We start from the raw sequence: 14,349 nt of genomic DNA on the forward strand, positions 1-14,349 counted from the left end.
GGTCCCCCATGATGACCACATCCTTTGACCTAACTACCTCTGTGAGCTGACTTAAGAATTCCCCGTCTAGCTCTTCCCCTTGGTTGGTGGTCTGTAGTAGATCCCCACCGTTGTCTCTTTCCCCTTGACTGCCTTGTATTCGAACCCAGAGCACTTCAGTGTGCCCCTCCTCTGACTCTGTACTACCTGATGAGGATGTGTATTCCTCCTTAATGTAGAGCGCCACACCCCCACCTTTCCTCCCTGGAGTAGCACCACAGTCTCCAGCAATATCATCCCTCTGGCATGTATCAACAGCACTAAATTGATTAAAATGACATTACACATGAAAATTAAATAGTTATTAAAATTGCTATTTGGCTAAGCCTTTAACTGGACACACTTCAGCCAAAAAACAGCTTCTTACAAATGAACTGTAAATTGCAGGAACACTCTGAGGTACCAACATTTGAAAGTAATTAAAAAGTAAATTCTTTGTGTTTTGTATTGAGAGGAATAAGAGGCATATTTTCAGCTTTTTTGGAATGTACTTGACTACACAGGCTTTTAGAACAAGCAAATTATATATAATTGTCCATTTAAAAAAAAATCTGTCCATACCACTTATAGATACTAGATAGTACATCATACACATAGGTATGGTTACATTAATCTGTCTGTATGTTGTATGCATATGTTATAGAAAGCAACAGAGCCTGCTAAATGTGATGCAGACACTGCTATTGTCTGCATCAATAATAGCCAAAGAATCGTTGCTCAGAAAATGTGGGATTACAAAGGAAACAGTTTTTCAACCTTAACAAATAAGTGTTGATATAGTGTTATTTAATCTTCAATGCATTTTACAAATGTCAGCTAACTAATACTCATCTTACCTGAGTGGGGGTAGCAGGTACTGTAAGCCAGTCTTTCATGTTTTATCTGTTTACAGCAACTCAAATATCTATATGAGAGATGAAGCAGAAAAACTAAGGCCCAAATTTTGAAAGGAGCACCTAAATTTTGGGTGGCCTAGTCTTTGGCATCTGTCTTTGGATACCTTGCAGCTTGATTTCTAGAGGTTCCAGCTAATATCAGTGGGAACTAGAGTCCTTACAACCTCTGAAAAGCAGTATCTAGATATGTGAAGTAGGATGCCAAAAAACAAAAATTAGAAAATCTGCACTATATCACTTGCCCAGTACCATACTGGAAGTAGTTGTCAAAACCATGATAAGAACTCTTGAGTTGTATCAGTCCAGCAACAGGACTGTGCCCCTTTCTTCCCCTCTGTTTGCACTGTATCCTGAGGGCTGACAACACTGAAATGTTATCCGTACTACATGATTGAAAGGTAAAAGAATGCAGAACAGAATGTTTGATTTTGTGGGACCCAGTGTTGGAGAGAGGCCAGCCTGTCTCAGCATCTAAGCTCCCGAGGACTTGCCCAGTGCTCAAGGAGTAGCAGGCAAGCTGAAGAACCTTTCCTAGTTGAGGCAAGGGATTTTACCTCCCAAGCAAAATCCTGAACTCGCTGTGCTTCTGGTAACTGAGGGCTCCTATACACATGCACAGAGCCTGCTCCAATGCACCGGGGAGCACACTCGATTAATCGAGTCTGCTGAAGCATGAAATGTGACGCGCTCCGGCAGCCTCCCACATCATGTGTACCAGTGTCACTGCACATCTCTGCACTGAAAAAATGGTGATGGGGTGCTCGGAAATCAAATACATTCAGTGAGCTTTAGTTCAAAGTGCCCCGCTGCCATTTTTGCAGCACGGAGACACACGGCGATGCTGATGCATGTGATGGGCGGGCACTTTTAATTAGCATGGCTCACTAATTAAAGCGCCCGGCGCTGCATCCCACCACACGTGTAAAAACACTCTGAATGTTTAAAACCAGAACTGGCATGTGCCCGGCAGATTGGCAAGTGACTATGGAATTTTTCAGATGGAACTAAAGTTTTAATTTGAATAAGATTGGCAGTGGTTGAAAGCAATCATACCCTGAAAGCTGTGTGGTGGCCTGTCAAACATGAGATAGGAATCCAGCTCCTAACGGATGCATACCCACGTGGCATTTGATAGTTTGGCGAGAAAGGCCACGGCCATGAGCTTCCGTCTCATCCTCAGGAGTTGGTTCCCCCATCTCAATCTTAGGGCTACTTAACCTCGCTTCAGGCAAACCCTGCAGTGCAGATGGTGCGTCTAGTCTGGGGACAAATAGAGGATATTGTCTCTAATGCGTCTGACCAACACTAAAATTCACTTATTAAATGGCTGACCATTTCTGTCTCTGCAAGGGCATGCTGAAAGAATCCATTCCTCCCACCCTGTTCAGCAAAATCCTGATCATTCCAACGTCAAAGATGAGTACTTGAGAAGTTGTGTTTTTCCGTGCCACAGAACAATTCCTGCAGTATAATTTCCCATGATGGCTCAGCAATAGTAAGCTCACTCCCCCACAATAGATAAACACAGGCAGATAAGTTCACCAGCCTACTTGTTTGCATACAAACACTCAGCCTTAGCTGAGCAAGTATCTCTTACCAGCTGCTGAACCTTTCTCAGAAATCTATTTCTCAGAGACCAAATGTTTTTTTTTTAAAGGGGCACAGCAGGAGGGGGTTAAGGTTGGGCAAACACTACACAAAACTAGAAAGGGATTCAGATCAAAGTCAGACTTTATCTGAAACCCTAAAGGTCTGGGTGGCTGGATAAAACAGCTCTGAGTTTAGCCCATTTCTACACCCCAAATTTCACCTTTATAAAGATAGGAATAACCTGATTGCAAGTAGGTTGCCTTGTCTGCTGACTTTTGCAGGGGCGTTGTACTTCCTGAAGAGCTCCTTAGGCAATCCTCCCAAATACATTGCAGCCTTTAGGCAACAAATAAGCAAACAAATAAACAAAATCAAACCCCTCTGCCCTGTCCCAGGTACTAGTTGGAGACCCTTTCCGCAGCAGCCTGGTCTCTTCTTGTATCAAGATGTTCTATTCACAGCTTGCTTCCTCCTCTCCTGCTTACTCTTCTGGGTGCTTTTTAAAGCTCCTACTTGGACACTCCTTGCCTATCCAAATGCCCAGCAGCTAGGCTGTCTCAGCAAGGCTGGCTGTCCCTCTAAAAGGGACAGACCACCCCATTACACTGAACAATATTTTATAGATCCTAGTTTTAAAAGCAGCCAGTTGCCCGCTAGCCTGTTACCAAATGTGAACATAAGAAGCTGTAATTTTAATATGTTTTATCCCCAAAATAATTTGTGACACCAACCCCTGCTGGCACACTACTAACAGAGCTGGGCACATGCTGGATAACAGAACTGATTTCATTTGTACAGGCGGAATCTAATTTTTAATCACTGACTTCTGCCCATTAGAAAGATAACAAAGGGCTATACTTGTCAAACGTAGAGAAAAAAAGGCAGAAGTTGGGCAGACAAATAGAGTCCCTTTGACCTTACGAAGAGCTTGCTACAAAGGAAGGCAAGTTATAAAAACAACTATAAAATAATAGCTTCTTGACGTAATATTGCTTTATTATCCAAATCCAAAACTAAAGTAATTTGAGGATAAGGGAATGCCTCAGCATAGAGATGAGAGACACAGAATGGAAGGCATCAAAAAACATCCATGCATTTGAAGCATATACACATACACACAAACCAAGAGTGAGGTATATAGGCAGAGGGAAAGAGAGGAGCATTGTGAATACTTGGGAGGAACCCGTCTGCTTTGCAGTTCTTTGTTTTAGCAAATTAAACAAACAGAGCTATTGCACAGGTCACCAAGGACTTTCCTTCTGCAACTGTGGACCCAGCTGCACTGCAAACAAAACCGATTATTATCCTCTAATGGCTGCACCTTTTGGACAATGATTCAGTGTTTTTTTTTTTCTTTCAGGCAGCACCATTTAGCTTTTCAGTTTATTTGATTTGTGTTGTTTTATGCACACTTGAAATCTTCACATACTGGCTAAAAATTCATGGAGACACTTGAAATTAAAGAACCACTTTTTATCGGGATGCACAAAATTAGGTATACAACATACACGTGACATTTGAACAGATGGTTATGGGTCATCAGTTAAAAACTCCAGGCCAAACTGTGACTCTGTATGCACGTTGCAAAGCAATCATCCATATTAAGTAGTCTCAATGAACTCAACACAACTATGTGTGTGAGTAATTGCTCACCCACACAAGTAAGAACTTTACAGTTTGGTCTCAACTAATTATTTCAAATAATTACTGTGGCTGAAACACTATGCAACAGGTACCCATGAATTCTGCCAAACATTCTCTGATTTCATAAGAGGCGTATTGCCATTATTTATGAAGTGCTACTGATCTATATGGTGTTACGCAGAAAGAGAGTGGTGCTTCTGGACACCAGAAATTCTGTAGAAAATTTGCAGTACCATAAATGTAGGCTCCTTGAGTCAATGTAAAAATCTGCTACTGGGTTCAGAAGTGCCATCATCTTGTCTGAGCCAAATTTCTCAATGCCTACCTCATGTCTAAAGCCATTCAGACTTCAGAAATCAAATGTCTTGCACTGAAGTCCTCTGAGAGGCCTATACCCATGTAATATGGACCTAAGCAAACCTATCAAACACTGACATTATTGAAAATAAAAAGCATGGCACAGCCACTTGCCTGCAAAACATGGCTAGAGTAAAAGATGGTGCCTCTCTTTTGGTTACAACCTTTGTCCTAGAGATGGGACTTCTGGGGTCAATGTACTCCTCAGCTTGAGAGGAGTCCAACCAAGAGCTCCTGCTTCTCAGGAGGAATGCCCTGACTACACAGTACAGATTAGGCTGGGCTGGGAGCATTCTTCACATCCGCTGCTGGAAGCTGGTTTGTGTAGAGAGGAATGCAAGATCCATGGGGCCACATATATAGGCTAGGGACAGACATTCAAAAAGCCTGAGCCTGAACTGATTCCATCTTTTCCAGTTAGTCTAACTTGGTTAGGCTAAATCAGTTTATAACCCAGACAGACTTCCCAGAAATGCAGGGACATGCCTGCAGTGGCTCAGGCTAGAAGCCAGGGGGTGCTAGAACAGCCCTCCCTTGGCTTCCACAGGGCAGAGCTGAGGGGAGGGCTCCAGCAGGAAGCTCTGATTATTCTCCCCCTCTCCTCAGCAGCCCATCAGGGAATGTTTATCACCCTTAACTCAGTATCTATCAACTCATGAAAAAAACAAAGCCTCTCCATTAACTAATGGAGCTCTTATTAAACAGCTCTTCCAAGGAAGGACATTAAACTACCTGTTGATTAGCTCCAAAAAGCCTGCCTGCCTCTGTCTTCTCCCACAGCATGGACCATAGCCAGCATGTGGTCTGCTAGCTAATGTTGAGGTGTCTGCATAAGGCAGCGGGGAGATGGGAATAAACCCTCCTTAGCGGAGAGAAGCCAGGCAGACGCTCTGTGCCTGCAAGTCTGTGCTGAGCTCCAGCCAGGGAGCAGAGGGAAGAGGCCAGCTCTGCAGTAGAGCAGAGAGCCCTGCCCAGCTGAGAGAGCATGCCAGGATACCGGGGGAGTCTGGTTAAACTTAAACCAGCAAGGGGTCTGGGATACCGGTTTGAACCAAATCAGTTAAGTCTGATAGTACATTCAACCAGGTTTATCTCAAACAACTTTCAGCCATTTTCAAGCTGATTTATGTGCACTGATCATCTGTTCTGTTACAGATTTAATCTGTTTCTGATCACGTCACCCAGTTTAAGTGTAATGTCTGTCCCTAGCCAAAGAGACTAAACAAAATGGAGGATAATTCTGCAGCCCTGGGATGAAGGCACTTCACTGCAGGGAGTCCTGGTTTTTTATCCTTGCTAGAAGGATGAATTACATATTTTGCATTAGAGTTACTGCAGAAATGCAGTGTAGGGAGCAGGAACCAGAAACCAGGGCTCTCCTTATAACTGGGCTACAGACTCATGCTCCTGCTGGCTTCTCATTGAGTTATTCACAGCCTGTGATCCCACTCTCACATAGGAGCCCAATTCAAAGGTGCAGGTGGGTGTCCAACGCCAGGGAGAGGTGAGATTTCATTAACATCTCTCTTCAGTATTTCATAGTGGCTAGCTCAGGGGTTTCCCTCCCTTCTGCCCTCCACTCAGGATCCTGACTATAGCAAATCCAATTTCTGGGCACCACCTGGCTCACTCCATACTCACTGTACAGGGAGGTAAGGCAATGAATTTGGGCTTGTGAATTCCACTTCTGAGTCTCATTGTGGACCTTGCTATAAGGGTTTAGAAATCCTCCTACCGACTTCACTGAGAGGGTGCACCAGGAGGGATAGTGGGGGAGGAGGAGAGGAGAATCATATCAGTATTTTAACTTTCCCAGCAATAATTGTGCCAACATCTGAGAAGCTAGAGCACTTCCTTGCCCATCCTCCTCACCTTTTCCATTCCAGAGTGGTTTGTCAGTCTTCCAGCCTGCCCCTTCCAGTCTCCAGAGTCCACTTCTAGGGCCAGGTGGCAGGAATGTTAACAGCCAGCAAAGACTGTGATTCACCCAGGAGGCACATCTACATCTACATGTCCATGCACATGCCATAGGTACACACAAAACAAACATCTTCCCTGTAATAACATCTTTCTAAACAACATCAAGCAAGAAGCCCCTGGCCCAGCCAGCCCATCACTAAAAGCTTATGCCTTTGCTATTAGGAAAAGAGACCAAACAACAACCAATAAGATCATATTGTACCGTGCACCACACAGACTTAAATCCATACAAACCAAATAAGAGAGAAAACTAACTCATTGTTCTCAGTGTGGAAAAGTGTGGGGGAAATTAAATTTAAGAGGGCATTTAGAAAGTCATGTGAGAGTGACAAGCAGACCCTGAGGATGGATGGAAGACCCAAGCCAGCAGCTTCCACACACCCCTCAGTTTACCTCACCCATACCAGCCATTTAATTTAATCTATATGACTGAGATGGAAAAGATAAACTTCAGTTGCATTTCCTGCAATACAATAAAAGCAGCTCCCTCTCCCTCTCCTATCCAATCATCACATTGTTGAGGCCTTAGTTTTGCAAAATGAAGGATGTTAATTATTCTCTCCATTTAAGATCCTCACAAAACTCAGAATACCCATTTCTATGCCAATCAGGGCCAGTTACTATAGCTGGCTAATGTAAAACCTACAGATGTTTCTGGAAACCAGAGTCCCTGTATTGATACCTTATACTGGCTATGATTTTCTACAAGTCTCATATACAGGACACAACAATAAAGCTGGGTTGTGAATTCTGTATTTCTTGTAGGTGCAGAAGTACCTTCATGTAATTCAGGCTATGCATTCCATAAATTACCTCTGCACTGATCTCTCACTTTCCAATGTTACTTACATTTTTATTTTAAAAAGACTCACATGCCCTTCAGAGCCCTGTGAAGGCATCAGAACTCCCAGGAAAGGTTATCTTTACAACTTTGAGGAAGAGTAACACGTAAAAAAATGTAATTTATAGTTGGGCCCCTCTTTGTGCAGCTCCCCTCACCTAAGCAAAGAAAGGCTACCTATTAATCCCCTTGCTAGTTCTGCTCCACCTTGGGGGAAGGCTCCAATCCACCTGCCCCACCCTCCAGCACCAGCTGGGCAACCCCCAAAACAAGCTTTCTCTGCTCCTTTCTCCCCTCCCATTCTGAAAACAGCCCCAGGAGCAGGGCTCTTGGCACACGCAGACAGACGTAAATGAAAGCACTCCACTTTGGAGCACCTTCATCTGAACCCTCATGTAGTAAGGGTTCAGATTGTCACAGGACTGGGGCCTTTGGAAGCACTCTGCAGCCATGCACTTGTGTTAGGTCACAGCTGTAGAGATCTTTCAGGGGCCAGATCAGATGAAAAACTGTCACTTCTGTCTGTGCCTTGAGACGGACGGTGCTAATCTCCTTTGCAGTTCATGCAGGGCATATGCACAGCAAAGTCCTACCACCATAAAGCGGGGTTATGTGCTCTGTTTGGGCACCAGGTGGCAAATACATCATCATGTTAAGAAGTTTATTCTCTTTCTATGTGCACATACTACACCAGATAACCACCTATGAATGCTACAATGCCCCTAAATACTGCACACATACCACATTCATCTTTTGGGATCTAATTCAACACAGCACTTAAGCACATACTTTAATTTAAATATCACCTCTCTTGAAGCCAATTGGCCTACTCATATACTTAAAGTTAAGCATGTGTTAAAATCCTTTTCAGGTCAGGGCTTTGAAGCACAGGTCAAATTGCTGGAAATGGTAATGCTTTAAACAAGAGTCAACTTTTTATGTGCTCCAATCTATATTTAGGTATATACATATGCCTACGCAGACACACATGACAGATTCTGATTGCCTTGCAAAAGAAAAAAGAAAGAAAACCAAAACAAAAACAGGATATAGCTTTTTTTTAAATCTTGCCTAGTATCAATATTGTACTTGCTTACTTCCAACAACACAGCCCAGGAATTGTATACAGATCAGGAATCAAGTTCAGACAGTTGGTGATTATTTCAATAATAAAAGCTGCGTGTTCTTTTGTTTTTGCTTGTTTTGTTTTCAGCGTCTGAAGGACAGATCTTTTCATTTTGCCAAAAGCCAAAAACACAACCATAAACCTGTTTCTAAATGATACAAGAAATCCAACCTGGTACTAGTCCATTTCTAATATTATTTCTTTGTGACCATAACAAAACAGAGAACAAGAGCTAAACAAAAGGAAAAATATTCCTGTAATTGCAACAATTGTTTGATGAAAATTACATCAGTGTCAATAACAAAACTGCTTTCAGGAAACATAATGTTATCTAGCAGCCCAGCTAAAGTGCCTTTCTTTTGCTTCCTCATTATATGCTTTATGCAGGTAGAGCCAGCTTCTGATCTCATTGATGGAGGAGTAACTTGGGAGTAACTCCACTGACTCCAGTGGGTTTCTTCATAAGTACATCAGGATAGCTAAGAGTAATTATATACTTTGCTGCTTTTACCTTTCTTATTTCTGCATCAGATAAGAGATAACAGGATATCTATCATATTAGCCCCCCGGAAACGCTCTGCAGAAATTGATAGAGGCCACATTTTGTTTGGGATTTTTTTTTTGTTGGTACTTACACAGTCTCACAAAATCTGGTTCACCCATTTAAGACAGTAACAACTGCTGCTATATTTTGACAACAAGGGGGCCTGGATCTCTTGGGGAGACATTTTTATTTTTAACTTTGGAGTATATCACCACCCTCCTTTAACCTGCTGAAATCAACATGTAGTATTTCATCATTAGCTTCTTAGCATACTTAGAAAGTCAGCCAACCTCAGCAAGATCTGTTTACCTTTTAGATTTCATCTGTCTCTCTCAATATCATTTGTTAGACTCAATAAAATACTCCATTTTACTTTTGACTGAGGATTCCATGTTTTTAGGCCCTCAGTGGCAGCCAAATCACTGTTTTCAAAAAGTTTCATTTATTTGGTTTAAGAGATCAAATACTCCTCTTCCCCTAGCTGCTTCCTCCATGCCTATGAGTGTTGTAGATGGCAGCAGCTACTTGAAGTGTGAATATGAAAAAGACGTATCAATTCTCTTCTGCAAGAATGGCAGAAGGCAGGGCAGGGTGTCACCTTAGAAGCTAACTAGTTCAGAGAGGCATGAGCTTTCATAGGTGATTTTTCAGGTGGTTCTATTAGCATCTGATAAAGTAGGCTGTTGCTTACAGAAGCCCTCTCTGAACCAGTTAATCTCTAAGGCTAGGGACAGAAGTTACACATAAACAGTAGTGATCAGTTTAAGTGATCAGAAACTGGTTTAAACCTGTAACAGAACATAAGTTCAGTGTATGTAAACCAGTTTGAAAATGGCTGAAACTGGTTTAAGATAAACCTGGTTAAATGTAGTATCACATTTAACTGACTGAGGTCAAACCGGTTTATGGAACTTCTGCCCTAGAACGCTTCCTGGTTCAAGTTAACTCACAGTCCTCCAGCAACCTAGCATGCTTGCTGGGCTGGGCTGGGCTGTCTGCTGGAGCAGAGCGTGGTTGGCCCCACCCCTCTGCTCCCTAGCCTGAGCAGTGACGGCTGGCTGACAAGGGGGTAGGTGTGCTGGAGATGTAGCCAGGTCTGCCTGACAGGGGCAGAGAAGCCTGAAAGGGGTGAGAGCATGGGACAGCAGACTCAGGCAGAAGGGGGTAAAACCCCCTTGCCTCCCCTCTCCCATCAGCAAGGACCAAGACTGGAGCCTGCCTGGCTTCACCCCTGCTCCTGCTGCACCTTCCCAACTGCTGGGGCTGGGGCTTTGCTTGGGGCAGCCCAAGAGCAAAGGCCAGATTGTGGAGAGGGAGGGGAACAAAACAGCTCCAAGCCCAGGTGGGGACATGTACAGAGGGATCAAGGTGGCGGCTCCATCCTGGATGTGAGCCCCACCAAATGGAGGGACTCAGGCTGGGTGGGGGTGGGGAAGGGGCTCAGATGTGTCTGCTCTAGCCCAGAGCAGAGCTGAGCCAAGCTGAGCATGCAAGTGAGGAAGCAGCTCCTGCCTGGTGGCCCCTTCTACCCACTGGAGAGTGGCGCCTGGGCCAGCCCTGGACCCCACAATGGCACGCATGGTGTGGGCTCACCCCCCCAGCTCCAAGCGCTATTACCTACATCCCTTGGGCCACCAAGCAATGTGCTAGGCCAGCCCTGCTTACTCTTCCCCTACCCAGCACCAGCAGCAGTGGCGCAGCACAGCCCTGTGTACCAAGCAGTAGGCATGGGGTGCTACCCCAGGGGGGTCCACCCTGTCCATATTGGTAGGCACCGCCTGTGCCACCGAACTCCAGTTGACCACTAGGCAGGTAAACAGCAATGGCAGCAGGGAAGCCACAGGGGTAGTGCCCCATGCCTGGTGCCTGGTACATGAGGCCGTGCTGTGCTGCCACTGCCAGTTAGGGGAAGAGTAAGCAGGACACACTCCCCCAGCTGCATGCTCAGCTAGGCTAAGCTGTGCCCTGGGCTAGCACCAATGCACTTGAGCCCCTTCCCTGTCCCCACTACTGCTTGGTGGGGCTCATGTCCAGGATGGAGCTGCCACCACTACAATACCTCTGTGCTGTGCTCTGTGCATGTCCCCACCTGGGCTTGGGGTCATTCCATTCCCTGTCCTCCCCCTGATCTGGCCTTTGCTCCTGGTCTGTCCCAAGTGAAACCCAGCCCCAGCAGCTGCGAAGGTGCAGTGGGATTGCCCACTTGCTGGGAGGGAGGTTCTGGGGGTCCTGGGCTATGCCAAGCCACAAGCAGGGAGGAAAAGCCAGGCAGACCCCAGCTGGGGTCCCTGTCACCCAGGATGGAGATTTAAACCTTTCCCCAGTTGGCCTGGCCATGTCCCTGTCCTCAGCTCAGCTTCCTTCCAGCCTGAAAGGGACGGAGGGCTCACTGTAGATCAGGCTAGAAGCCAGAGGGGGCACTACTGCAAGCATATGGCTGCATTTCTAGACTCAAAAGTGAATGTCTATTCACCTACTTGTCAGTTCAATCTACACCAGTTAAACTAATCTGCAAAGATTGAATCAATTCAGGTTCTGGCTTTTTGAATGTCTATACTTAGCCTAAGAAGCCACCCTGCTCTGCCTTCTGCCTGTTGGCACACTGACACAACTAACTACCTCTCTCACTTCAGTAACACTTACATACCAATGTACATAGCAAATCTGGCAATCATGGTATTTTATTAATATTTGTATTACCATAGCACCTAAGAAGCCCAGTCATGGATCAGGACCCCATCGTGGTAAGTACTGTACAAACACAGAGCAAAAAGCTTATCATTTAAGAAGCAAAGTCAAGAGATCAATACAGAAAGAAGGGGAGCTGATATTGGTCAGGACACATTAAGAAGGCTGGGATGACAGATTAAGAGCTCTGTTTTTACCTAGTTGAGATAGAACTGGCTGCTAGATATCCATAAAGAGATGTCTGAACACAGCGTGAGAAATTAGTCTGCTCAGAAGGAGACAGGTCCGGAGTACAGAGATGGATTTCTGACTCGTCTATTTAGGTATGGTAGTTAAATTAGCATTTGCAGAAAAAAGATCATCCAGAGAGAAGGTATAGGGGAAGTGAAGTGGACCCAGGCCAAAGGCCCGTGGAACCATCACAGAGAAGTGGAAGGAGAGATGAACAGGATCCTCTGAAGGATACACTGAAAGATCTCTTAGAGGGGTAGGAGAACTATGGGAGGATAGAGTTGCAGAAGCCCAGGGAAGACAACATTTCAGGAAGGAGAGCATGGCTGATTGTTTAGAAGACAGCAAGCATGTCAAGAATGAGGGAGATGGAGTACTGGTTCTGAGATTTGTCCAGAAAGAAGTTATTGGACACTCTGATGAGAATAGTTTCATCAGAGAGAAAAGGGCAAAAGGTGGTTTGGACTGTGCTCTAGGTGGAGAAGAGAGACAAGAAATTCAGTATGCTTAGAGACGAATTGGAAAAAGGAGCTGGGCCATAGTTGAAGAAGTAAGTGGGGCTAACGGTGCAGGGGGGGTGGCGTTTAAAGGTTCTCCTACTTAAACAAAGTTTGCAATATGAGTGGAAAGAGTCAAAGGAGAGAAAAAAGGGAGTCAGGACGGCATGGAGAATAGGAGATGGAATGGAGTCACTGGGGCAAGCTGCGGGTTAGAAGATGACAGCAGATAAGAACCCTCTATGCTTGTGTGAGAGGACAATAAGAAGAGAGTTGGGGAGAAGGCTACATAGTATTTTGTCATTTTTTTCTTGGAAGAGATCAGTGTGATCTTGGGGGAGATAAACGTGGAAGCAGGGGGAAAGGAGGGTTGAGTGAGTCACAGAAAAATGTTGCTTGTAAGGTAGATGTGGGATTCAATTAATTTGAAGAGGTAGCATTGTTTAACTAGGAGATGACATGTGTCTACATCTCACCAGATGCAAGTCTGCTCACAGAACCCCATTCTGGTCCTATCCAACCCACTCAGATATAGAATCACAACCCCGACAAACATCATCTTTGACATAAACCTCTAGAAGATTGTAGTGTATAAGAATTTGGCAAACTCTTTTTAAATACTTTGTCGGCCCTCTGCTGGGTTCACCCATATTCGGTGTTTTAGCCAAATACCAGTCCAAGCCATAGACTATATGGCTGTTTGGGTACACTTTTTAATAACTGAGTTATTGAGAACTCAGTTGTGCTTGTGATCAGGATGTAAAAAGCAACAGGCACCAGCAAAGATCTAACGTTTTTTCCTTCTCAATCGCCATTAGTTCAGAGGGAGCTGAGTTTTTCCTTCTAGATCCTTAAAGTTCAATGTAGTTCAGAGAGAGCTGAGAAAAACTCTGGTTTACTTCTTTCTAAGCAAATGACTAGATCTCTCAATTTTCAGCCATACTGTCTCCTGAGTTTAAAAAAAAATGAGTATGAGTACAAAATGTATTAGGTGAAGCATGATTTGTGTATGGAGAAGAGAATGCTTCTAATAATCTAGATGTAAATTATTAATAGTTAAAACACAAGTGGCCAGCTTATTACAATACTTCTGTTCCTCTCAGAGTTAACTTGTCCAATTCAGCTCTACCATTAAAAACAGTTTCAGAAACTCTCTCATAATGCCCCAAGTCTGCAGGCATCTAAAGCTAATTTCAACCTCTTGTACATAATGAACAATCGTGCGAGCTACAAGATTTTTAGGGTGTTTCACTTCCAATCAGACCAGAAGTACCAGTGCTGTGCTTGGGAATTTCTACTTCCAGAAATATCTAGAAATAGCTACGAAGTGCAAAACGGAAAAATAACGAGAAAGTGTTCCACTCCTGAAAGCATGTGCTTTTTGGTTCAGTTTCACATGAGTAAGATTCAAGTCTCACACACCTCAGCTGGCCATATCCTACCAACAAAATGTTTTTTGAGAAACAGCCTAGAGGTATATAATGGGTTTTATAGGATATGGCAATGGATAAAAAGCTGCTACTCTCTCTCACACAAGCAGATGGATGGGCAGGCAGTGGACAGACCCTTAATTCCAACCGTGACTGTGCCAGCCAGAGTGGTTCTAAAGAGGAGCATTATCTGCACTATATAATTTGCATCAAGCCATATAAAGGGCTAATGCAGATTAGTTCTACCCTGTAGCAAAGTGAAGGAGCCAGGAACCAAACTATGAATCAGAGTCCAACTTAGAGACACAAGTTGTTCTCTGATCTGCCTCTAAGGCAGCACAACTGCATACTGTCCTTTACTACTGCATACTGTCAGGACTAACAGTAAATCAACAACCTTGTTCCTTGAAATCAATAAAACCATTCAAAATAAGAGTGGAGAATCTGGCCTTTAAACACTCATCCACCCACCCACACACACACACA

The 14,349-nt window shown here is 44.2% G+C and overlaps 1 protein-coding gene across 3 annotated transcripts in view; it reads right to left on the minus strand.

The window, feature by feature from the left end:
- HIPK2 (homeodomain interacting protein kinase 2) overlaps window positions 1-14,349 on the minus strand; it is a 138,976-nt gene that overhangs the window by 107,298 nt on the left and 17,329 nt on the right. Inside the window, exon 1 of one of the 3 annotated variants that reach the window (XM_019544724.1) lies at window positions 6,168-6,190. The exons of the other annotated variants lie outside the window; for them this stretch is intronic. The gene's annotated coding sequence lies outside the window, so the exon portion shown is untranslated. Of the gene's footprint in view, window positions 1-6,167; window positions 6,191-14,349 lie in introns of those variants that run through there. 3 annotated transcript variants of the gene reach the window in all.

Source organism: Crocodylus porosus, unplaced genomic scaffold (assembly GCF_001723895.1).
Source record: "Crocodylus porosus isolate Cpor-Errol unplaced genomic scaffold, CroPor_comp1, whole genome shotgun sequence".
Classification (NCBI taxonomy): domain Eukaryota; kingdom Metazoa; phylum Chordata; order Crocodylia; family Crocodylidae; genus Crocodylus; species Crocodylus porosus.